The following is a 23452-nucleotide window of genomic DNA, read 5'->3' on the forward strand; positions in this document are numbered from 1 at the left end:
CCATTAAACGTTCCCTCCGATCCCGTCATTCTGTGGATTCTCAGAAGGTTGAAGAGGTTTCGAGCGACCATGATCTTGATTGGGCGAGGAGGAGTTGGTACTTCGACCTCTTAGATCTGTTCATCTATCCACCTCACCAATTGCCTCAGCGGCTGGATCTCCTCATCCAGTCAGAGGGTCGGATACTACACCTGACCTGACCCTGGATTCCCTCAACCTACATGCGGATAAGGTATGATGAATGGGACATCTCAGAGGAAGTTCTTGAGGTGATGCTGGCTGCACGCAGACCGTTTATAAGATCTCTGTATGCTTGCAGGTGGAGAAGATTTGAGTCGTGGTACAGGGAGCGCAAGACTGACCCCATCTCTTGCTCTACCACAATGGTGATGGAGTTCCTGCTGTCACTAGCCTCTTAAGGCTTTCAGGTTGCAACAATCGAGGGGAATTTGGCTACCCCTTTTGGTTTTTAAAAGATCCCCAGATCAAGGTTCCTTTTTTTTTTACTATAGCAGTCATGGCCCAATTCCTGAAAGGCCTTCTCAACAAATTCCTGCCAACTCCATTTGTTGTTCCGGATTGGGACCTTAACCTGGTTCTCACGTTTCTGATGGCGGCTCAGTTTAAGGCATCAATTTCTAAGTCCCACAATAAACAGGTTCTTAAAACATTACAGCCTGTAACTAGAGCTTTAGTAGCCTAAATGAAAAATGAATATAGTCAACCAGGAAATGTAGTCGTTTTACTATTTTCTTGATGATCAGACTAACAAATCAATGATTCAGCCTAGTTTAATCTTTGGGGCAGAGTCTCTATCGCTGAATATGAATCGGGGAAATATTAGAGGCCCTGTTGTTGCAGTGATTGCAGTCCCATTGAGGATGTAGTTTTTATAAGATTTTATCTCCCCCTCCAAACTGCTTATTCACTGACCTTTATGCCTTGGCTACAAATAAATCCTGCCAAGTCTTAAATCAGTAGCTAGTGTTCTTTTCGAACACATTGGTTTTCTTGGAGTCGCATATAGATAAATTAACTCAAAATCCTGGAAGAGTCCATTTGAAACTGTGGACGCATGACTGGATTGACACCAGAGTGTCTCTTATGAAGCACCATCTATTTTCCCACTCTTGGGTGAAAGTTAAATCTTTTAACAATATCTCTCGTTATTTACTCCGATACCCGTCTCTGGCATTCTGGAACAACGTTCTGCAAATTAAAATGAATTTAATTTTAACAAAAGAAATTATAGGCACCAGAAGTAATATCCCTGAGAGCAGACTGTGTCGTTTCTATACAATATATATTGAAACCTTAAAACACTTATTGAATGTCATATTTTATCCTCTAAATGGAAGCAGTGGCTGAGCAAATTTGTATATAACAAGGCAAGCCTCCAGACAGACATATTCTGGGAAAGTATTCTCAATGCTCAACAGATGTATTTAGCTTTATAGATTTCTTTAGCAGTTTTAGGTTTTCTAAATACAATTTTTAAAATTTTGATCTATTTTTGAATTATGCCACGTTATTATTTTGTATGGATATTCTTTTTTATTTTTAATATTGTAAATGTAAATCAAGTTATATCATACCAGTTTGGTTTTGTACGTACATTTATGTGTTAGGTAATAGGTATAGTATATGTATACTATATGTATGTTGTATTGTGAAATGTTTTATTTGTAAACCAGATAACATAAATAAAAAAATAAAATAAGTACAGGGACTGGGACCTTCCAGAGGACGTCGTGGAGGTGTTGCTGTCGGCGAGAAAGCCTGCAACAAAAGCTCTTTTACTGCTGCCGATGGAAGACATTTTGCAGCTGGTGCAGAGCCAAAGGGTTAGATCCTTTATCATGTGACATTGCTGCAGTACTTTATTTTGTGTTGCTCCTTGCGCGACATGGTCACTAGCTGGCGACTGCTGTAGCGAATTTAGCAGCGCTTTCTATCTTCAAGAGGATTCCTGACCAAGGTCCGTACTTTACAGTCCAAGATTGCCTTTCTGATAGCTATTACGTTAGCACACAAGGTGAGCGAGCTCCAGGCCCTGTTGTCCAAACCACCTTTTACGGTGTGTCCATCCGTCCTTCCTTCCCATGTTAGTGACAAACTTTCACCTGAGACAAACTATAGATCTATCATCTTTCTTCCCTCCTCATCATGCTTCTAGGGAGGAGGAGAGACTCCACAGACCATACCCTAAAAGGGCCCTGAGCTTTTATATTAGCAGAAATAGAAACTTCAGGCTTGATGACCAGCTTTTTGTGGGATATGCTTGGCACCAAATCGGAAAAGCCTTTATGATTCAAACCATTTCACGATAGATAGTTTTGGTTATTTCCGAATTCTGCATTATTGCAGGCAAATCACTGCCAGAAGGGTTGAGGGCCCATTCAACTAGGGCAAGGCAGCCTCCTCAGCCTTACAAAAGAGAGACCCCCCCTGTAGATATTTGCAAGACTGCAAAGGGGTCTTCTATCGACACGTTCACCCAGCATTATTGCCTGGACAGCTGGGTCAATCAAGATGCTATATTGGGCAGTGCTGTCTTACAAAATGCTTTAAGGGTATCAGGATGGGATTGTGTCTTCTCTCTTTTTTTTTATCTCCTCGAAGGGGCTAGACTGCTTTGGGAGTCCTAAAATGAGGAATCTGTGGGAGGACAATATCCATTAGAAGAACAAATGACTTACCTCCGGTAATGTCCTTTCTGATGGATATTCCTCATCACACTCCCAACCTGCCCCACAAATTAGAGAGTTAATTGGCTCTTCTTAAGCCTCTCCTCTGCTGTGAGGCTCAAGATAATTTGCAAGTTATACGGCTTCTTTGAGAAGTGCGAGATACAAGTGTTTCGTGACTGAACAATAAGGGAAAATGGAAACTGAGGTCATGGGGCATGTACTGCCTATTTATATCGACGTCCCATCTGGATCCGATGTTGAGGAGTGACGCTGAAGCTGCACAATGCCCTGGTGGTCAGAACATTTCCCAAAATATGCTGTTGACGCACAATAAAGCTGAGAAATCTGTGGGAGGTATATACATCAGAAAGAACATTACCAGAGGTAAGTAATGTGTTCTCCAGCATTGGATCCTTCATGGATTCACATGCTCATTCATTATTACCTGTTGTCTGGCTGGGAATCCTCAGTAATATTAAAGCAGTCTTGGTTTAAAGCTAATAACTGCTTGTTACTTAGCCTATTGTTGTTACTTTGGGTCGTACTGCCTCAGCCATGGACATGAGTCCTCGTTAGCTCCACCCCTGGAGGCCATCTTCAGATTTTTATCGCACGTTCAAGTGGTGTTAGTCCTTGTTATTTCGCTCTTCGAAATCTTGACATTTTGACCTTTTTTTTTTTTGGTTTTATTGATTTTAAACAAAGGAAATTCACATTACATAATACATGACTACTGACTCATGGTTACATTAAAAGAACAAAGTTTTGATTCCTTTTATACTTTGAAACGTTGTTGTGTGCGTCTTCATTCTTTATTTGTAACAGTTAACAGAACATAACACTCGCCCCCCCTCTCCCCCCCTGTTGGTTGGGTGAACATCTTAAAATCATCTTTCCTTTTTTTGTGTATGGGAAAAGCAGTCATAGATCTACTGCTGTGGGATTTTTTTGATTGCTGGGTCTGAACCATCTCGTTATGTCCATTTGTAGGTTTTCTGGCTTGCAATAAGTCCTTGGGGCTTCCTCAGGTTGGGAGTCTGTGGTCGTTGGGAGGTGTTTATTTCGAATGTCCGACCATAGGATCTCTCATTGCGACGCTTTGTTGTGTAGGGAGGCTGTGATCATTTCCATTGTGTAGATGTTGGTTGCCACATTAATACATTCCTTTTTTCTTGGCACTATTTTGGATTTCCATTTCTTCCATTTCATTACCAGCAGTCATTTCAGTCTGATCCAGTCATCTTCTTTCTTCTCCAAACCGAACAGAATCAGGTGGGGGTCAGAGTGTCTATGTATGCCGTCTATTTCTTTAATCCACTCCAGGACCTCCTCCCAGAATACCTTTATTTATGGGCAGCTCCACCACATATGCCAGTAAGTAGTCGGCTACCTCGCCGCATTCCCTCCAGCATCTTGGACTCGTCGTTTGGAACATTTTGGAGAGTCTGAGTGGGTCATATTGCCATCTGTGCTGGAGTTTAATGGCGGATAATGCGCCTATTCCTAGGGCTTCAGTTAATTCCGGTAGTGGAATGAAAGTGTCTTTTTTCTGCAATTGCCCTACTCTTTCCAGGCCTGCCTCGTACCAGGATTGGAATCTACCTACGTAGGGTATGTGGTCTTTTATGCCAGGAGACCATAGATGGCTGAGCAGAGATGGCCAAGTGGTGATCTTGCGCATCTCTTTACCTGATCACCATATGTTCCACATGGCACTCGATATTGGGTGGCCTTTGATTCTTCGTTGAACTCTTTTGTGTGGGGTCCATAGCCATTCTGATACGGTGGCTGGCGAAAGATAATGGTTGTCCATATGAATCCATTGAAGGTGTTTGTGGTCACGTAAGTGGGGGATGAGGATGCGTAATTGGGAGGCTTTATAGTATGTTTTTAGGTCAGGGAGACCTACCCCTCCATTGTCTTTGGGGAGTGTTAGAGTGTTGTATGCAATTCTCACCCTCCTCCCCTGCCAGAGGAACCTGGTCATACTTTTTTTAGCTTCTAGAAAGAACCCATTTGGTATCTCGACAGGCAACATCTGGAAGGGTAACAGGAATCGAGGAAGACATACCATTTTAATGGCGTTGACCCTTCCTAACCACAAAATCCTAAGTTTGTTCCACCTTTTTAGATCGGCTGTGAACCGCTGGAGGAGGGGCGGGAAGTTAGCTTTGTATAGGTCTGTCAGAGTTTTGGTGATCTGTATACATAAATATTTCAGTGTGGAGTGCTCAAGCTTGAGGCCTAAGGGTAGGAATTTAGTTTCATTTTCCTCTTTCGTTCCTTGTAAAGGAATTAGTATCGATTTGGTCGAGTTGGCCATATTCTTCTAATAGATGAAGAGCACGAGGGACAGATGCCAAGGGATTGGTTATGTGTAACAGTATGTCATCTGCATAGAGTGCTACCTTGTATTCTTTTGATCCCAACCGCATACCTTCTATCCTGGAGTCAGATCTCATGTTTTGGGCCAGGGGTTCCAGGGAGAACGCAAAGAGGATTGCAGAGAGGGGACATCCCTGTCGGGTTCCGTGTTCCATTTCGAACCATCTGGAGTATTCTCCATTTACAAATATTGATGCCTTCGGGGATGTATATACTGCATGGATTCCCTTTCTAAATCTCGGCCCTATTCCCACCTTTCGCAAGACTGCCCTTAGGAATTCCCACTCTACTCTGTCGAAGGCCTTTTCTGCATCTATCGACAGTAGGGCATGGTTGCCGTGTAGGGTGTGTGATGAGTGGACAAGATGGAGTGTTTTACATATAGTATCCGCCCCCTGCCTAACCAATATAAATCCGACTTGGTCATTGTGTATGAGGTGAGGCATCAGTACTTCCAAACGGGCGGCCAATACCCTAGTATAGATTTTAGCGTCGAGGTTGAGTAGGGAGATGGGGCGCTATGATCCACAATATTTAGGGTTTCTCCCTTCCTTGGGAATCACTGTTATTATTGCCCTCGTGAAGGAGTCCAGGGCTTCTCCTGTTTCTATTATCTCATTAAATAGTTCTGTCAGGAATGGTGTTAGCTGTGCACTGAAGGTTTTCTAAAAACCGGCGGTGTAGCCATCTTCCCCGGGGGATTTACCCATGGTTAATCTTTTAATCGCGTCTTGGACCTCAGTTTCAGAGATTGGGGATTCCAAAAGTTCAGATTCTGTGTATGATATTTTGGGCATATCGATTGAGGATAGGCAGTGATCTGTGTTTGATTGGCCGGGACTCGCTTCCGAGGTGTATAGCATCTCGAAGAAGTTAGCAAAACTCTCAGGGATGGCGTGGGGGTATATGCTGTAGAGGGGTTTTCTAGAATTATCTCTTTCACTTTTTGCTCTGGCCTTTGCTCTCTGAGTCTGGTAGCTAGTAGTGCATCGGCTTTTTCCTCCTTTTCATAAAATTTTTGTTTGAGGAATCGGAGTTTGCGCACTACTTGTTCATGTTCTAACAGTCCTAGTTCCTCCCTTTTGCACTGTGCTGCATTTATTTTATCCTGGTCTATGCCTGGATTTCTCTTTATATCGCTCTCCAATCGACATATTTCAGATCTGAGTCTATGTTCTATGATCTTTCGCTCTCTCTTCTTAGAAGACCCTTCGCGTATTAGGATGCCTCTCCAGGTAGCTTTACCCGCTTCCCATATTTTTTGTTTGGACACCTCGCCATTATTATTCAGTTTGAAGTATTCAGTAATTTCAGTCTCCAATTCAGTCTTAAAGGCTGTGTCTTTCCATAGACTATCATTACACCGCCACTTCCCTCCCGGGTCGGGTAGGTCTATCCGTTTTGTGTCTGCCAGGACCATATCGTGGTCTGACCATGTTATCGGGATAATTTCTGAGTATGTTGTGATATCGAGGAGCTCCTTAGTGAGGTATATATAGTCAATTCAGGAGAATGTTTTGTGCGGGTTAGAATAGAATGTGTAACCTCTCTCATTAGGATGTTTGATTCTCCACACGTCCTTCAGATCGTACATATCCATCATGTCGAGCAGTTCAGTGTGGTCACCTCTATTTTGGTTTCTCATTTCGGGATTGCCTGGTTTCCAGTCTTTGGTCAGATCTGCCCATTGGTTGAAGTCCCCTCCCAGAATAATATGGCCTGAGGCTTCCAACATTAATTTGAGGATTGTTTTCTCTAGGAATTTGACTTGTCCGATGTTGGGGGAATATATCACTGCGATCGTTACATTTACCTTTGCGATATTCCCAGTTATCAAGAGGGCTCGCCCACCTACATCAGACCATGTCTTATCTACCTCCAGGTTGATCCCCTTCTTGATCAGGATACCCACGCCTCCTTTCCTAAGTGGCACGGAGCCCCAGAACTCCATTCCCCCTAGTTTCCCGATAATACATCGTTCTTCGCCTTTGGCAAACTTTGTCTCCTGTAGGAGAAGAATGTTGATTTGAGATCTTCGAAATTCCATAGCCACCAGTGACCTTTGGGTTGGCGAATTTAGTCCTTTCATGTTAAGTGTTCCTATCCTAAGGGAGTCCTTTCCCTTCTGTTCTTCAACTGGTGCCATCGTTAGAGCATGTTAGGTACATGTTTGTGACCCGTATCTAGTAAGTAGAGTGTTCATTGTGTCCCACATTGTCCTGGATGTTCTGAATTATCATCGATATTGCTACAACCTTCGCCCATTTTCTGTCCGCCCCCCACTCCCTTCCTTTCCAAGTTGGTGGCGTTCGATCGAACCCAGATCAGAACACTGGTCCTGCATCGAACCACCTGTGGGGACCGTTACTACACGTCCCTTTGCTTAATATGACATCTTAGTCTTGATTGAGCCCCCTTTAACCTCCCCCCTCATGTCCATGTCCTGAGTTTGTTTTAAGCCTGTACATCTTTCTCCATTCAGGTCATTAACTTGTGTAATTGAATAAATGTCATCTTACCAAAGCTGTGGATCGTCAGTTATCTCCCCCGGGGGGGTGTTACCTCTTCGGAATTTCCTCGAACCCTTCACTCGTTTCCTTCTGGGGCCTTGTATACGCCATCCTCTATCTTCTCGTCGTGGTCCTTCCTGGCCATTTTCTTGTGTGTGCGGCCCAGGGAGGTCTGAGATGCATGCCTTAATTTCTCTTTCCAAACTTAGCTTGATTTTGTTGCTGTTGTATTCGAAGGAGAGGGAAAAGGGGTAGCCCCACCCGTATCGTATATTCTTTTCCTTCAGGTGTTTAGTAAGGGGTTCGCACATCCATCGGAGTGCCAGCGTCATGGACGATAGGTCTTGATATATTGAGATCTTGGCACCTCCCAGAGTGATTGAATTGCTGCTCCTCGCCCTTTCAAGGATCCTGGTCTTGTCCTGAAAGCGATGGAATCGGGCGAGTACAGATCTTGGTCCGCCTGGGGGACCTCCGGCTCTATGTATCCTCTCCGTTTTGGGCTTGTCAGTGCCATCGTCAGCGACAAGGAGTTTGATGATGTCGTGTAGGGTATTCCTTAGATCGCTCTCCGTCTCCCCTTCTCGTTCCGGGATACCAAAAATTCTCAGGTTGTTCCTTCTTTCCCGATTTTCCAAGTCGTCGAGTTTGAGTTTGAAATTCTCTTCCCGTTGTTCCAGTTCCATCATCCGGTGATCAAGCTGTGCCTCTAGGGTATCTATGGAAGCTTGGTTATTCTCAACACCTTCCAGCCTTTTTTCTTCCATGGTATCTAAGCGATGCGTGATTTTGTCTATTTTGGAGCCAATGTTGGCACCCATATTCTTTATTTCGCCCAGTAAGGCGGCGATGTCTCCTTTGGTAGCCGCTGATTCACTCACCAAATTGTCTTTATTTGCCATGTTAGAGTCACACTTCTCAGAGGACGTCGAGACGTAGGTGAATGGGGCTAGTTTTTCTTTTTATGTCCATGGGGTCCCTGAGGACTCTGAGGTAGTGCTGGTGGTGTCTGGCAAAAAGATGGAGACCAGGGCAGAGGAGGCACACGCCCCTGCGTCGGGGGCCCAACCCTCTGCACTGTGATGTTCGCAGACATGACCAATTTGGCGTACGCTCGGGGATGGGGTCCAGGGGTTTCCGTAGCCTTCGATGATGGACAGAGGATATGAAGGGTGCACAAGAGTCGCTGGGTCACCAACAGTTCTTTTAATTGGCTCTCGGGCCTGCAGGGGACCTGGGTAAGTTTCCCTGTTTTGAGGGGTTCGGAGGTCAGTGTTCGTGGTCGATGACCTTGTGTCTCTCGTTGTATAAGGCCTTGCGTCTAGGCTATGTCGCTTGGCGGTTAGGGAGTGCGGCAGTGAGGTGGAACACACTCCCCCACGACGTTACTTATCTGCAATATGATCACCTGTCCAGATGTATGGGTCATGGGGGGGTGACCCTGAGTTCCCCACTGGGCACGGCACATATTCTCCTTGTAGGGGGTGTGGGAGCGAGGGGCCAGTAGGCCCCTCTCTGCCTTCACTTCTCAGTACAGAGCTTGGACCAAGTGCCTCCAGTGGTGGGTTCGCCCCTTGCCTTTATGCAAATTTAACTTTCGTTGACATTCGCGTAGATGGGACCACTGAGCAGGACACAGGGCATCCATTTTTGTACCCCCTTTCGACTCCATCTTGGTGACCAGGCCTCACTGCGATAGTACGAAATGCTTCTCTCCCTTTCCCCGCAGCAGCCAGGCTCAGAGCACACGGCCCCCACCCTCGTTCCCACTCTGACTGGAAAACTCTGCGGCTTCATTCTCACGCTGAAGCCGGAGGTATTTGCTACAACTAATAAATGTATCACATTAGTCTTCCTCTGAGATCACTGTCCTGCATGTGAACCAGCATGAACTAAGCACATAGCTCGTCCTTCTCCACAAACGTGTCCTTGCCCCCGCACCCATGCCAATGGAAACTTACTGCCATTCTGACCCTGTGTCCCTGCAAGATTATCCTTTCATGTGCCAGACCGCTGACCAGACCATGAGGCCCACTCAACAGACCCCCAACTAACATTAGACCCCTGCTGCAGTATATTGTGCCTAATACTAACAAATGCCACATACCTGAGATTCTTGTGAGACTAACCCCACAGTTCAATGAGAGTATTATAGTGGTGAAGACCCTTGTACCTGTATAACCCAAATGTTATAGATGATATAGACACCTGTGTGATTTGTATAATGGCATGATAAACTACTGAGGGTCCTTTGATCAACCATTATTTAGTGCATGCATTATTTAGAATGTATTCATTAGCTTAGATAGTGACCACCCTGCTTCATGGCGACCTGACCTTCACCCATTTGGAGCACAGATATCTGACGTCCATCCTCCCACCAACCAAGCAACCAACCAGGAGGAAGTGATGATGCCCACACCTAACACACCACCCTGGCTGACCAATCCGGGTCCAACGTAGCATCATATGTTAGATATGACAATGTGCCTATATAATGTGATGTAACATTAACTTTGTCAGAGCGCTCTCAGAGATCTAGATAAACGTTTCCTTGAACTCTCGCAGCCTGCTCTCTTTTTTCTTATTCCGGGGAGTGTCTGTTTTATTTTCTTGCACGTGTGAGACAGGGAGGGCACAAACAGGGGCTTCGATATACTTTGTTCTGTGAGTGTGGTAGTCACCCCAGCGTGGGCCCGCGGGACCCCTGGAGGTGGGGTGTGCATTGTTATGGCTGAGCAAATCAAGGAGTGTCTTGGCTGTCTGATAGGCACACTCTCTACTTTGGTTGTGGTGTGGTTAGATACGGGGTTGTGCGCCTGAGTGTCTGCAGATCTCTCCTTTTTCTGTGTTCTTCCCTGTCCTCTTTCCCTCTTCTTTTTCCTTCCCTTTTCGTCTGTTCAGGTGTCTTTCACTTTTTTCACACTAATTCCATGTGTTTATAGGCATTTGGGTCTCCGGGTCTCCAGGGCTTGTTCCTTCATCCGGACACAGGCTGCTGGCTCTGCCCCGGCCTGGCCTCCCACGCTTCACATATCCCCAGTGGGGGTGAGGAGGGGGAAGCATCAACTTGTTTCCACATGGCCCGCGGGAGAGAGCGCCGGGGGTCCAGCAGCAGCGCAGGGCGATTTCACGCTATGCGGGCAGTGAGATGGGGGCAGCCGCCTACCGTCGTCCGGTGGTGAGCATATTTCGTGCCTCGGTCTGGTACCTCCTTTGGTGCGGGCGCAGCAGACACGGCGCCGGTCGCTGTTTTAGTGTGTGCGGTAGAGTTCCAGGAGGGATGGGGGTGTCCACACGGGGGGCGAGGTGTTTCTGGGCTCACCTCGTCCGCAGTTCCGGGGTCCTCCTTTGGCTGTTGCGTGGGCCTCACCGGATTCAAAAGGGCCATGGAGCTGCTGCTCGCAGGGTCTCCCCGAGGGACAAGCTTTCTCAGGTTTCCAGGGTCCGATTTCGATCGGGTTTTTTGCCGCCTTGAGGGAGGGATCTTCAACCAGCTCTACAGCAATTTTGGGTCTTGGGCGGGGAGGTCGTAAAGTGGGGGCTCATTCCACCTCAGGGACCCAGATTCACGGAGCTCACACTGAGTCAAGACACATCTGTGCGCCCCCTGGTGGCCAGTCGACCTATTTTTGAAAACTATTTTCTATTGTTTCTTTAGGTTTAGTCACTGTGGTGACTTCCGGCGACGAACCTGTTGCCAGCGACGAGAACCTGTTGCCGGGGAAGATCCCCACTATCGATGGATCTTCAGGACCATGTGAAGTCTTCTTCTCCCGGTCTGAAAGCTTCCTTCACCATTGTGATGGCAGACACCAAGAAGAAAAGCCCTTTTAAGGCCTGTGCTAAATGTCACCTAAAGAATGTACACATGAACGACCAGCTTGAGAAGTGATTATACTACTTATATCCAGACCACAACATGGAGACCTGCTACATCTGCCAATCCTTTTCATCTAATAAACGCAAGAAGCCCCATTGCAGGTTGGTGACATGGCTGAAAGAGGGTTCTGGGTCCTCTGACTCGACCTCGGTCCGCAGTCATGCCTCTGCCAGGCCCATGGAATGCACTCCCTCTTCAAAGAGGTCGTATGAGGAATCTTCCCTGGGGAAGAAATTAAAAAAGGGACACAAATCATGCACTTCGGCTGTCCCCCGTTGACCACCTCGTCGACGACACCAACCACTTTGTCTGCCTCGTTGGCGACCCTGACGACGACTACATCATCCCTGCCTAAGGCTACTACGTCGACAGTTGCAGCTAAACAGCGTTCGTCGACATCCACATCTACATCTAGTCAGTCTACCAGCCACAGACCAAAGTCGTAGTTGATGGCAAAATCCTCATCAGTGGCTCACAAACTAGAGAAATCGCCCACACTCTCGTCGACAGCTATCCCATCAACGATTGTTCCTGGACGACTTTGTCAACAGCTACCAGAAAACCCACTTTGGCAAAAATCTCTTTGCCACTCACACCATCTTCAGCACTGTTGGTCTCTCAATCGCAGATTCCTGTGATTGGCACGTTTCACAGAGGGTCTAGTGTCAACAGGGAGATGCCGCCAGCACTGTCTTTCTTACTACAACCTACAAAGGCCAAGACACACTTCACCTTGGTTCTCTCTGTAACATGTACTACAGCACCCCCTGCTCACTTCAAGGTGGTGAAATTTCAGATGATTAGCCTCTGGAGACCTTATTTTCTGACCACGAAGAGATCGACAAAGAGCCTGGTCCTCTTCTTCTGATACCTCATCCAACTCCTCCAGTTCAGCCTTTAAGGCCTCCATTCGAGGGGATTGGGTCCTCCGACGTATTCCATATCTATGACATGTAATCACCACAGCTGTGCTGCTTCGGAAACTTTTTTCGGCGTCTGCGTCCTGCGTCGATGACGTCGATGCGCCGTCGTCGAAGGCCTCGTCCGACGTCATCCGATGTGATAAGTAGGACGCACGACGCCCGTAGCCTCAGTTCCGTTTTTTCCGCGAACGTGTTGCTTCGTGATTCTCGGTTCACGCCTCGACTCTTTGGAGTTCTGTTCTTCTCGGTTCTTCGAACCTGTTCGTTTTGTGCAAATCCTTCGTGTGGAGATGTCTTCTACTTCGTCTTCGACCCCGCGTCCGGGTTTCAAGAAGTGCGGGGAGTGTGGGTCCAAGATGTCGGTGACGGACTCGCACGACGCCTGCCTCTGGTGCCTCGGGGAGGCCCACGACACGGATGACTGTATCGACTGCCAGTCGCTCACGTCCAAAGCCTTACGCGAACGTAAGAAGAAGTTGTCGGTAGGTCGGGTGTCCAAGCCCAGGAAGTCGAAGTCTGCGGGGCTTTCGACGGATGATTCGAGGGGTGACTCTCCGCGTCATCGTCGGAAGTCTCGTGGGTCTCCTTCTAGGAGTCGGTCTCGCCACTCCTCAGCCTCTTAGAGGCGTTCTCGGAAGCGCCGACACCGGTCGTCTTCCAGGTCCTCCTCGGAGGACTCTGCCCGGCACGTCGCTTACCCTACCAGCCGTGCGATGCCGGAGGAATGGGCTTCCTTCGGGAAGAAAATGCTGGCGATTCTTGAGTCGGAGGGTACTAAGCCGTCCGCGCCCCCGAGTGGGGTCGGTCGTGTGAGGTCGAGAGACACCGCTCGCATGAGTGGTCGGCACGAGTCACGGGAGAGGTCCCGTTCGGACAAGGAGACTCGTTCTCGCCGTACCCGTTCCAGGTCCCGGTCCTCGACGCGTTCGAGACCGTGTGCACCTGTGAAGTCTTCGAGGAAGACATCGACGTCTGAGGTGTCGAGGGCGTCGACAGGCTTTCTCGAGGCTCCGGCTTCGAGGAAGTCGTCGAAGCCGTCGACGCTCGGGTCGTCGAGGGACGCGCTAGGGGCTCCGGCCTCGAGGGCTGTGTCGACGCCGCCGATGCTGGAGGCGCTGCGTCTGACGTCGACGCCGATTTCCTCGGCGCCGATCCTCTCGGCGCCGATGCCGGTTCTCTCGACGCCGGCGCCGATTCGCTCGACGCCATCGACGCCTTTCGTGTCGGAGGTACCCCGTGGCTCGGGAGAACCCCCTAGGAAGGCTCTGGTTAAGAGCAAGCACTCTCGGGTGCCTTCTTTTCGCCACCTGGACTATATTTCAGAGGCGGATGAGGATTCTGATGGCCTGGTTCCTAGTCAGGTTCCAGATGAAATTGTCTCGGGCCATAGTCAGTTTGACGAATTGAGACAGTCACTGCATGATGCCAGTGGACTGGACACCTCTCCGGAGGTGGAGTTTTGTAGGCCTGAGTCTGGCTCTCATGCCGATTCCTCGTACCGGCGCCTTATGGCTAGGGTTTCTGAGTACTTGGGATGGTCTGCTCCCCCAGGGGAGTTTGTGCAGGATGATCTGACCGACATCCTTGATGTTGGTCCCCCAACTGACCCGGTACTGCCGTTCCATATGGCTTTACAGAGAAGGGTGGCGGCGGCTTGGACTGCTCCTGAGAGTCTCCCAGCGGTGGGCAGATCCTTGTCGCGAAAATACCGCCAGCCAGTAGCGACCCCTGCTACTTGACCAGGCACCCCACTCCGGAGAGTTTGGTGGTGCAGGCGGCCACGGCCCCGGCAAAGCAGGCGTCGTACCCTACCATCCCTCCTGATAGGGACGACAAACGTTTTGATGGCTGGGCAAAGAAAGTGTTTTCTTCTGGTGGTATGGCGCTTCAGGCGGCCAACTCCATTTGTGCCTTGTCTCGTTTCACACACACTCTGTGGAACTGTGTTGCGTTGGCGGCTGAACATATTCCCGAAGGGGACGAACGGGATGGTTTCCTTGCTATGGTCCAGGATGGTAAGGATGCCATGTGTGAATCCGTTCAGTCGGGTTTGGATTTAGCTGAATGCGTCAGTAGGTCAATGGCGGCGAGCACCGTGATACGCAGGTTTGCGTGGTTGCGGAAGTCGGGATTTGCTCCTGATGTGCAGTCCCGGCTCCTCAACATGCCCTTTGATGGTGAACACCTTTTTGGCAGCAAGGCTGACGAGAGCCTTGAGGTTGCAGACCTCAAAAGCTGCAGCGAAGTTGTTGGGTGCTGCAGTTCGCCAGCCTCCGCCTTTTCGTCCTAGGGGACAGCAGTGGAGGGGTGGTTCCTTTCGCTATTACTCATCCTTCAGTAAAGCGAGAGGAGCTGGCAGTCAAAGAGGCCACCGCAGGGGTACCAGAGGTGGACGACAGGGTACCCGTGGTGCCAAGGCCGCTCGGGCAGTTGCCTCTTTGCCCTCAGGTAACGCCGCAGCCGCTCCCACTCAGTCGTGAGGCCATGCCCCATGGTTCGCCGGTTGGGGGAAGGCTGGCGCAGCATCTTGTAGAGTGGCAAGCCATTACTTCAGATGTGTGGGTTCTGGAGATCATAACCCACGGCTACTGTCTTCCCTTTCGGCACAGGCCTCGCGACAATCCACCGGGGAACCTCTCTTTGCAGAGTCCGGATCCGCTCCTTGCGCAGGAAATTCAAGCCCTGCTGGAGAAAGGCGCCATAGAACTGGTGCCTGTAGCGGAGAGGAACAAGGGATGGTATTCCCCTTATTTTTTGATTTCGAAGAAAGACGGGGGATTGAGACCCATTATGGACTTGCGCGGTTTGAACAAACTCCTCAGGAAGGACAAGTTCAAGATGGTTACTCTCTCTCAAGTCCTCCAGGCCCTTCAGCTTCAGGACTGGTTGGTGTCACTCGACCTCAAGGATGCTTACTTCCATGTGCCGATCCATCCCAAGCACAAGAAGTACCTGAGGTTCGCGGTTGGCGACTCGCACTTTCAGTTTCGGGTCCTGCCGTTCGGATTGACCTCCGCCCCGAGGGTTTTCACCAAGCTCATGGTGGTGGTGGCAGCGCATCTCAGGCAAGGGGGGATTCACGTCTACCCCTACCTGGACGATTGGTTGATCAGGGGGAGCTCTCCCGAGCAAGTCCTGGATCATCTGTCCGTCACCTGCCGCTCCCTTCACAGGCTGGGCTTCTCCCTCAATTTAAAGAAGTCCCATTTGACGCCAACACAGCGGCTCCAGTACATCGGTGCAGTGCTCGACACTTCCCTGGGGCAGTGTTTTCCTCCCCAGGTGAGGGCTCTTCACATTCAGCAGATGGTGCACAAGTTTCAGCATGCCCAGACGCTCCCTGCGTTCGAGTTCTTGAGGTTGCTCGGCCTCATGGCATCCTGCGTTCTTCTGGTGCCAGAGGCTCGCCTGCGGATGAGATCTTTGCAGTGGGCACTCAAGACGCAATGGTCGCAGTCCTCCGGCAGGATGTCGGACCCGGTTCAGGTGCCGCCCTCGGTCGCCCGGGATCTTCTGTGGTGGGCCGTCGAAGGCAACTTGATGAGGGGGGCTCCATTTTGGCTTCCCTGGCCGGAGGTGACGATCGTGACGGATGCATCCCTCACGGGATGGGGAGCTCATGCCAACGGGCTGACAGTCAGCGGTCGTTGGTCTCCGTCGGAGTCCAGACTCCATATCAATCTTTTGGAGCTGAGGGCCATCAGGCTAGCCCTGAAGGCTTTTCTGCCGACTGTGCGAGGAAAGAGTGTCCTGATCCTGACGGACAATACAGTGGCCATGCACTACCTCAACAAAAAAGGGGGCGCAGGGTCACTTCCTCTGTGCAGGGAGGCGATGCAGCTCGAGTTCTGGGCCATCCAGCAGGAAGTTTCGATCTCGGCAGTTCATCTGGCCGGAGTCGAGAACGTGACGGCGGACGCTCTGAGCAGGCAGAGCGCAATCTCTCACAAGTGGGAGGTGGCTCAGGAGATTCTCCTGGAGATCTTCGCCCTTTGGGGGACCCCTCAAGTGGATCTCTTCGCCTCCAGTGTCAACCGGAAGTGCGAAAGGTTTTGCTCGCGGGAATTTCCTCCAAAAGGAGCCTTAGGAGACGCGTTCGTGGTGGAGTGGTCATTCCCGCTGCTGTACGCGTTTCCTCCAGTCCCCGTCATCCCGCAAGTGCTGCGGAGGTTACGGAAGTTCGGTTCCCGGATGATCCTCATTGCCCCGGCGTGGGCTCGGAGGACGTGGTACCCGGACCTTCTCGACTTATCCATCTGCCCTCCACGTCGTCTTCCCTACCGAGACGATCTGCTCTCACGGGAGGGGGGTCAGGTTCTCCATCCAGAGGTCAGATCCCTCAACCTTCACGCTTGGCTTCTGAAAGGTTGAGGTATAAGGATTGGGACCTCCCTGAGGACGTGATGGAGGTGTTGCTGGATTATTTTGGCCATCTCGGAGTGCTACCGCTTGGCGGGTAAGGACCCACCGGCTGGCTTGCGGGCCCATTCTACCAGGGGTATGGCTTCGTCTACTGCCCTGCAGAGGGGTGTTCCTATTCGCAACATCTGTGATGCAGCCACCTGGGCTTCAGTACATACATTTGTACGTCACTATGCCCTCGATTCCATCCGAGCACAGGATCTGGCCTTTGGCAAGGCGGTCCTTTGCTCTGCTATTTGATTGGCTATTCTAAATCTTGATTCTAAATTCTTTCCCTCCTCCTTGCTCTGGTACTGCTTTGGGAGTCTGTCATAGATATGGAATACGTTGGAGGACCCAATCCCCTCGAAGAACAAGTTACTTTCTTACCTGGTAACGTTCTTTCGATGGGATGGTCCGACGACGTATTCCATATCGCTCCCGCCCTGCCTTCCCCGCTGCAGAATTTCTTTTGCGATTGCAGCTTACGTTCCGCATGGCTTTGTGTCTGACTGGCAGTTGACTAATGTCACACGTTCTGGGGGAAAAAACTACAACTGACGCTACGGGCGTCGTGCGTCCTACTTATCACATCGGATGACATCGGACGTCGGAGGAGGCCTTCGACGACGGCGCATCGACGTCATCGACGCAGGACGCAGACGCCGAAAAAAGTTTCCGAAGCAGCACAGCTGTGGTGATTACATGTCATAGATATGGAATACGTCGTCGGACCATCCCATCGAAAGAACGTTACCAGGTAAGAAAGTAACTTGTTCGTCTGACCCACTACAACACTGACAGCACCCTTGGGCACTCCACAGGCACCTAGGGCTTTTTCCCTTGACATCTTGTCAACCTTACAAACACTAGACACTAAACTGCAACACCCCCTTCCTCTTCCACCACCTCAAGGAGCCGTTCACACAAGCCCTCCGGCATTACCATCAAGAGAAGATTTAGTTCCTCCTCTACCACCTGAGCCGGGTCCTCAGTGCACAGTACCAATCGCCACCCTCACCGAGCCAAACAATGAGACTGACCGGTCCCCAGACAGTCATATTATGGATGAGTTTGATGACCTTATCCCAGCAGACAGTGAACCAGCTTAACTCCCTTTTTTCGTGACTAACCTCTAGATGAAATCGGCTCCTTTCACGCACTCATGACATGGACAGCTAAGCTGTTCGATCTAGTTCCCGAATAACAGAGGATGGAAAGTTTCCTGTTCCAGAGGCAGGAAGCCTCCAGGAAGTCAGTGGTCGCAATCCCCATGCTAGAAGACATCTGGGAAGATGGGCTACTGGTAATGAAGAATACCTTCTCGGCTCCTCCTAAAAAGGACCGCCTAGAGAAGAGGTATAAGGTGCCAGATACAGCCCCTAAGTGCCTACACGCCCAGCCTGGCCCAGACTCGGTGGTATCGGCAGCTGCTCAGAAGAGATACGCCAACCCTTCTTCCCCAAGCACAGTGCCCCCGCACAAGGAGGGTAAAGAACTAGACGCCTTCGGCATGAGGGTTATTTCCACAGCCGCTACCACCATCATTCAGTGTTCCACTTTCGTACATTAACATTCAGCTATCAGTTTAACATTCCCATCAACAAAAAGTTCAGAGGCAGTTGCACAGCTTTGGCAAACCCCGTATTGATGCAGAATTAAATCATCTTCTCACTAACAAATCAAATTGTTATCTGACTAAAGCGACTTTATCATTACGCTCTATTCCGGTGCAGTTTCCTTTTCCCCCATAATGGTCCAAAGTTTTGATCTAGAAACCAAAGTCGCCAATAACAGCTAGATAAATAATGTCTCGTTTAAGGGCCACATACTTTTGTATAATGAGCAATAGGCTAAATGTCTGTTTATTGTGCTTTAACCCTTTCTAAACCCTCCCTTTGCGTCACTGAACAGATTTAGTTTGTATCTGTATTTGCAAATGGGCGTGGCAACCTTCCCTAGGTTGATAACTATCTGAAATAGTTACCCCAGGATACCACTGTGGCCACACTCCAGGCTATAGGAGGAATGCTTGTACCGGCCACTGAACTCACGATTCACTCTACAATTGGAGTCCAAAGGGTTACCTCAGAATCTGTTTAAATCCCATCTAGCCCTATGGGCTTTTTGACACTTTTGGGAAGATATAGCGTTCCTTACCTCTTGTACTATCAACTTTAATATGCCAGATTCAATATTGAAAGCTTAATCTGTAAAGATCAATTGATTGACGTCAATATTAACACCCAGTTCAATTTGGCCATATAGAGAGCTAAAATGGTTAAACCATGCTAAACCAGAGATATTTATAGGTGTAACTGTTATTTGAGGCTCCTGCTATTTTATAGGAAATACATTTCCAAAAGCCCTTTTGGTAATTATATTCAACAAGCCTCCCTGATGCCATCCATTTTGTTCCTGGCAACATCATCTTTCTTTTTTTATATTAAGTTATAATCATTCCTCATTGAGCTCATTATCTTTTTCTCATAATGAAGTTGAGCTTTAAACATCTTTCTTAATGGTCATTTGGCCATATAACATTAATTGTCAAACCACATATCCTGAAATAGATATCTGTCTCAAGTGGTTGACCACACTAAAAAAAAAACGGGTTCTATCTTATATTTTAGTTTCCCATAGCTCAATGGAATCTCACAGTTGAATATTTTTTGTCAGGTGTAAAAATAGCTAAGGTTGAATCCTTTGACTACCTGTGGATACGTTTCTTGAAAAATTGTTGCATGGCTGCACCTGCTGGCTAATAAGAGTATCTTAACCTTATCTAGAAGGCAGGGCGCCATCCAGGGATTTGCAGACCATTATGGGGGCCATTGTGTAATACCTGCTATGGAGGTTTACTGTGCTTAAGCCCTGCATCATCACTTTGTGCTGAAGCTTGGGGGCATGGGATCTCAGGGCTCTGCAGTGCAAAAAAAATATATTGTGTAACTAATACAGTTAGGTACATTTTAGCATTGCCAACAGAACCCCCAAAATGTCCCTACCACTGCAAAATGCAGTGAAAATTTACAGTTGTCCTTTTCTGGTTGATTTTTAAAAATAACATTGATTTTGTTAATATTCCAGGAATGAAAACGTGACCTTTGGCTGAAATATATTTATTGTTTGACTTGTATTTTGAATGTTGAATATATCTGGGAAGATTAGGCTGCCAAACATGTAGTTAAACTTTGCTATGAAGAATGATCATTTAAAACTTTATGGATGAACTGTTAATCTTAAAAAAAGTTTCTTATGACAATTTTCATTTTAAAAGTGATCTAGGGGATGAGCCTAATTCAGTCTATACTGAGCCCTTTGTCACTAAGGTGTGTATATAAAGTTGAAATGAGGATTTTTGCCATCGACTGTGTTTTTCTCAAGATGGAAGATGGATTGTGGAAATACCCACTGCTGCCATTGCTGTGGAGTTAGAGATGATCTAACATATTCTGTTAATTTGTTTGTTTGTTTTATTTATTTGTATAGCGCTCCAAACCCAAAGGTAGATATAAATGTAATAAAAACCAGCTTAAGGCCGGTTATTTTGGTTGTGTAATGTTAGATCTGTTAAAGAGGCACTTCTCATTTGGTAATCAAGTGAACATTGCACAGTTATCTTCGGGGTAGCTAATTATTCGTATCTTGCCTATCAAGTGTGAGTGTGATATTATTTAGCTTCTTTTATTAATGGATACTGTGACGAATGCTGAGATGTCGTCACTTCGCCCCGGGGGAAGCTCCGTCCCATGATGCGAGGGTAGTGAGGCTGTTACCCGATAGCCCCCCTGAGGCTGGTACTCAGCGGGAGGATCTTATGGAAACAATGAAGAACATCTCGGGAGAATGCAGAATACCATCCCTTACCCAACACTGCAAACCTTAAGTCAGTGACTTAGAAATACTGAGACGAACAAGAGTAGGGACTACCGTAAGGAAGTGTACCAGACAAGTACTAGGATGAGGAGGAGGTGCAGAGTCATGAAGAATGATCCATGTAATGTGGATGAGCATTCTAGTCATCCACAGCACTGTAAAATAAAAAGCAACAAATGTTGCTCAGCCATCCCAGAAGAAACTGACGACCAGGAAGCTGCTTGGCGCAGGAAATTCAGGTGGCTGCAGACAGGAACGCCAAAAAGGAGCAGACTGCATCCCCAGCGTGTCTGACGCCGGAGGACCCTTAGCGAAGCAGTAACCTGACCTCGCAGGGGTGGTGCACCACGCGGTCTGTAACAGGTATGCATACTGCTGAAGGACAGAAGCAGCAAAGGTGCCAGAGTGCAGGAGAAGCCCACAGAATTCACGGGCGACCCAAGCAGACTGAAGGCAGACCCTGCGGTAGACCAGAGTCTGCCGGGGAAGTCCTGGAAGATACAGTAGTAAACAGGCTGGTCGGTGGGGGTACGGGAGGATCTGGGGTCGCGCAGAATCACATAAGGAGAATAAGTCAAAATCTCAGAGGATGGAATGTAACTCCTGAGAAAGAGAGAACGGGGGACGGCCATAAGAAGAAGTGGCCCCCAACCACATATCAAGAAAAGAACACGAGTCATCTTCCTCATGGCAGTACTTGGCAGGAGAGTAAACCAAGTCTGTGAGACCAAAGAAGCATAGAAATATAGGTCAGGGACCTGTACCCAAAACAGAAGGAAATTACAAGTCATCTTCCTAGTGGCAGTAATTGGCAGGAGAATGAACCAAGTGGGCCACAGGGGGGGAGCCTGTGTCGAAGACCCCACCAGTGCATAAACGGTATTGCTGCGAAGCTTAAAAAGCCAGAGGATGGGAGTCATTCCCACTGGTATTGTGAACTGTGGTAAAACAAGTGAATGAAAGGCGAGGAGAATGGGAGACATTCCTCCCTGGCATTGTTTAATCCTGAAACCAAGATTCCAGGAGAAGGGAGGTATTCTCCTGGTAACCAATAAAAATCAGGGGAAGGGAGTCATTCCCCCTGGTTGTGTGAAAATGGGTAGTCAAGCGAGAAGAAGGGAGGCATACTCTTTGTAAAAAAGGTAATGAGAAGGGAGTCATTGCTCTGCCTGTATTGAACTATTGAACCAAGATGCTAGGAGAAGGGAGGCATTTATTTTCATAGTCCTGAAACCTGTAAAGAAGTTCTGATACAGATTGCTAGAAGGTTGGCAGTGTATCTGCCAAAGAGAACTGCGCAGACTTTTGCTGTTTTTGTTGGAAGATAATTCTGACCCAGGGAAAGGAGCCATTCCCCTGGGAAGGAAACCAGAAACTGGAAACAAAACATTTATTTCCAGTCCAGAAGACGGGAGTCATTCATCTGGACCAAGAAGGCCTACATTATCTTTAGTTTTACAATAAGTGTATGGGACAGAAGTAGGGTATTTTGGCACAGGGCGGTGGACTATTGATTTACACAGACATTCTGGCAGCACTCTTAGATTTTTAGTTGAGGCAGGGAAACCCCTCTTAGAGATAGGGAACGTTAGGTTTTGTCACTATTTACCTGACTATATAAAAGTTTATAGCAATCACAATGCCACGTGTGTCAGTCTCCTCCTTTTTCACCCTTACAATACATATACTATTCAGTGGTTTTTAATAAGCCACTTTGATGGCCTTTGTTTTGTGATGTAATTGTTTCATATGCTAAACATTTGTATATATTAATAATGGGTTTTAAAAAAAATCGTTTTATTTGCATTTTCAACACAAAACATTACAAATAACCATTTAAACAACAACACACACAACACATTTCTACTGGCACTTTCATGTTGGAGTCCTTATCATTTCTTATCTGCTCTATTCACGGCAGGGTCCCCTTTTTCTCCGTCCGTGATGATGTCCTACGCCATACTACGTCTTCCACCTGGGTGCGAAACACCTGGGATGATCCACCTTCTCTCGCTCGACTCATTTTAGTTTGTGATCTCCGAGCTTCCTCCATCGTCTGATTAGTTCTCGGCCCGGCCACCTGACCCGCTCATGCCGTCTTTCATTACTTCCGAACAGTTCCTGCACAAGTGTGTTCCATGCTAATATCATAGCCTCACTATTGTCTTCTCCCCTCTGCATCTCCCTTGTCCACACTGATGTTTCAGCTATTGCCCATTTGTGCAGGTCCGCCCACCACCCCTCTATCGAGGGTCCCGTGCTTATGTTCCACACCATTGCTATGCAGCGTTTTGCCAGTATTGTCATCAGGTCTTTTATTTTTGACAAGTGTGTTCTCTGCTTGTCTCCTCTCGGGACCAGGCCCAGCAGATAAGAGGCTGGCGACCACACCTGCATCTGGATACCTCCCTTCAACGCTCTTTCCTTGATAGTATCGCAAACGTTCGTTATTCTCGGGCATGACCAGTACATATGCACCATATCTGCCGGCTCTGCAGCACGGGCAGCTCCGGGTCTGTCTGCTTCCCATGCTCGACATTCTTTTCAGCGTTAGATATGCTCTGTGTATGAGATAGAGCTGCATCTGTCTAAACCTTGCGTTCCTGGACACTTTCTTTGCATACCGAAGGGCCCTATACCATTCCTCATCTGTGAAGGGTTTCTGAAGTTCTTCTTCCCATTTTACTTGTGCTTGTAATTCTCTCCTGTTGTTGGTTCCTAGTAGTTGTTCGTAGAGCCTGGGCACTGTGTGTCCCCTTAAGAAAAGTCGTACCATGAGTC

At 48.2% G+C, this 23452-nt stretch overlaps 1 protein-coding gene across 4 annotated transcripts in view; it reads left to right on the top strand.

Moving 5' to 3' along the window:
• The window catches only part of VPS13C (vacuolar protein sorting 13 homolog C), a 5236720-nt gene that overhangs the window by 2888388 nt on the left and 2324880 nt on the right, over window positions 1-23452 (top strand). The gene's annotated exons all lie outside the window — the stretch shown is intronic.

Source organism: Ambystoma mexicanum, chromosome 11, assembly GCF_040938575.1.
Source record: "Ambystoma mexicanum isolate Mex_15411 chromosome 11, UKY_AmexF1_1, whole genome shotgun sequence".
In the NCBI taxonomy this organism is placed as follows: Eukaryota; Metazoa; Chordata; class Amphibia; order Caudata; family Ambystomatidae; genus Ambystoma; species Ambystoma mexicanum.